Raw genomic sequence first — 2,500 nt, 5'->3', positions numbered from 1 at the left:
GTGTATATACGTGTGTGTACATGTCTCACTATGCAATCGCTCTAGCATTTTGGAAAAGCAAAAAATATCTAGTAGCATTGTGATCGTAATACTACATTCCTTTGGTCTCAAACATTTACGGTATCTGTAACGACAAACCTATAAACCAGACTCAATGCACCTAAAGACCTTTATGAACCCAAGGCATCAAATATTACCTGATGATAAACTAAAATATTCAATAGGTCTAGCTATCACGAATATTAAATTCCACAATAACATTCCGTTTACGAAACTTGGAAAGGATTCTCTTATAGCTAACAAATTAAGAAGCTAATTTTATATTAAATTCGTTTGAATAAAGTTTTTAGGATCTAGAAATGTATCGCAAATACTTTATTTTTCCTGGTAAGTTAATTGCATAGCGCTAGAGGCTATATGCTGTAGCTGTATAGGTGTATAAGTACTTACAAAATGTGATTTAGATGTTACGCTCAGGGTAGCTTAAGCAGTGTACTTATAAACATTAATTGAATGTCAGCACTTAAACATTTTTTTTTTATATTAAGAATAATAGATTGTTATTCAAGTCTTAAGTTTCCTGCAAATATTAAAGAAACAACAGATGAATTAAACAGCTGTTTGTTTTCATTTAATATATGCAAATTTCGAAAAAAATAAATATTATAGTAACAATTTTCATTTCATTGGTTGTTACGAAACGCACTTTTTATCGATATGATTTTCTTCTGCTCAAGTATTCACTTGATACGTTTTACTTCTTCTTCTTTCTAGTCTCTGTCGAAACTAACCTCAGGGAACTACGAATCGCCTTATGAATTTTGCAGATGTTGCAAATGGAGGAGAATCATGCAACAGCGGCGATTTCACGCGTGAATGCCAACCTTTATTTACGGCATTCGATCAATTACTGCGTCATACCAGTAAAAGGTGATCTTCTTCCATCACGTTGCTGGAGTGTGGATATGTGTATCAGGAATTTGGGGTTGGGGGGCGGGCGCTGGCTGATTATTATGTGGTAAAGGGGTAGGCGAAATTGGGGGGTTGGGGATATGTGGGGGCAGATATTTGAGGGTACGGAATATCCTCGGTACGTGGATGGCCGCCAGAGAGGGCTTTGGGAAGACTATTTAAAAAGAGGCGGACCGAAGCCTTGTCATCAGTCTTCTAGCGCTCACCGAAAAGGTAAGGTCCTCTCTTTCCGTAATAAGGGTTGTGGTGGCCGATGTGGTAACGTCCCTGACTGGTGATTTCCAGACAGGGGTACGAGTCCCGCTCAAACTCGTTACTTCCTTTGGTGGCTGCAAACTCACCATCCTTGTGAGCTAAGGAGAGGGGGGGGGGGGGAGGTTGTATGGGGAAGCCTATAGGTCTATCTGCTAAGTCATCAGCAGCCATTGCCTGGCCCTCCTTGGTCCTAGCTTGGGTGGAGATAGAGCTTGGGCTCTGATCATATGTATATATGGTCAGTCCCTAAGGCACTGTCCTGCTTGATAGGGCATTGTCACTGTGCCTTACCTATGCCATCCATGAGTAGCCTTTAAACCTTTAAACTTAGGTTTCGGGTCTCGTTGTGGCTCATTACCCATTACACTAGGCAACTATAGTCTGTTGGAAGTTTCCAAAAGAAGACAAGTTTATATTCAGAGATTATAGACTAAACAAGATCTAATTTAGAAGTGTTAGAGGTATGATTGAATTTAGGGATGATGTTTAATTTCATAAATCAAGTAATAAATAGAATATAAAACGAAAAATAAATGCACTAGTATTAGATATTGTATTTCAACCAAACTTCCTTTGGTAGATAAGTTTATATTGGTAAATCTTAGCCTAAGATCCTGCAACTGAGTTAATTAAAGATTGATGTTAGAATGCTATTAAAGGAGATGGAATTTCGACAAATGGCTACGTACATATTTTCTTTTCACATATAAAAATAATTTATTAAAAAAAATTTCTAGGGGCAACAGATTTTTTTTTTTTTTTTTTTTTTTTTTAAGTTCGAGGAAATACCACGCAATTTAACGCTAACATAGGAAATTATAATTGATTGCTTGTAAAGCAAAATGAACTGCACAATTTTAGCATTACCTTAAAAACGGCTATGGACTTGAATTGGTTTTCATTGAAGGAACAGTGTAGGAAACAGATTGATAATGAGAAATATAAAAACATATAATAAACAAAGCGACTGCAAAAATACATACATGTAAATTATTCTCAATTACAAGTAGTAGAAGAGACTGTAAGCTCAAATAATCTACGGGGTGAGAGCATACGTTTTAGGTAATAAAATCACTATGGTACAATAGAATTATCTGAACAAATGCTTTTGTACAGAGAGCACAATTTTAATTGACTCTGTAGGAAAATGTAACTGTAAGAGATGAAAATAATTGACCACTGATGTTAATAATTGAATGATTAATAACAAACAATTGAATTTGCAGACAGTAAAGTTTTAAACGTCAGTAATAAAGATTATTGCACAAATGAC

General features: G+C 35.8%; 1 long non-coding RNA gene across 1 annotated transcript in view; it reads left to right on the top strand.

Moving 5' to 3' along the window:
• The first annotated feature begins 1,147 nt into the window (after positions 1-1,147).
• Positions 1,148-2,500, top strand: part of LOC137650636 (uncharacterized) — a 5,008-nt gene continuing 3,655 nt past the window's right edge. The window contains exon 1 of the long non-coding RNA XR_011046017.1: positions 1,148-1,185. This is a non-coding gene — a long non-coding RNA (uncharacterized lncRNA). The remainder of the gene's footprint in view (positions 1,186-2,500) is intronic.

The sequence above is a fragment of the Palaemon carinicauda genome, chromosome 12 (assembly GCF_036898095.1).
Source record: "Palaemon carinicauda isolate YSFRI2023 chromosome 12, ASM3689809v2, whole genome shotgun sequence".
Taxonomy (NCBI): Eukaryota; Metazoa; Arthropoda; class Malacostraca; order Decapoda; family Palaemonidae; genus Palaemon; species Palaemon carinicauda.
Note: the sequence above shows the minus strand (reverse complement) of the source record. Positions and strands in the feature narration are given on the sequence as shown.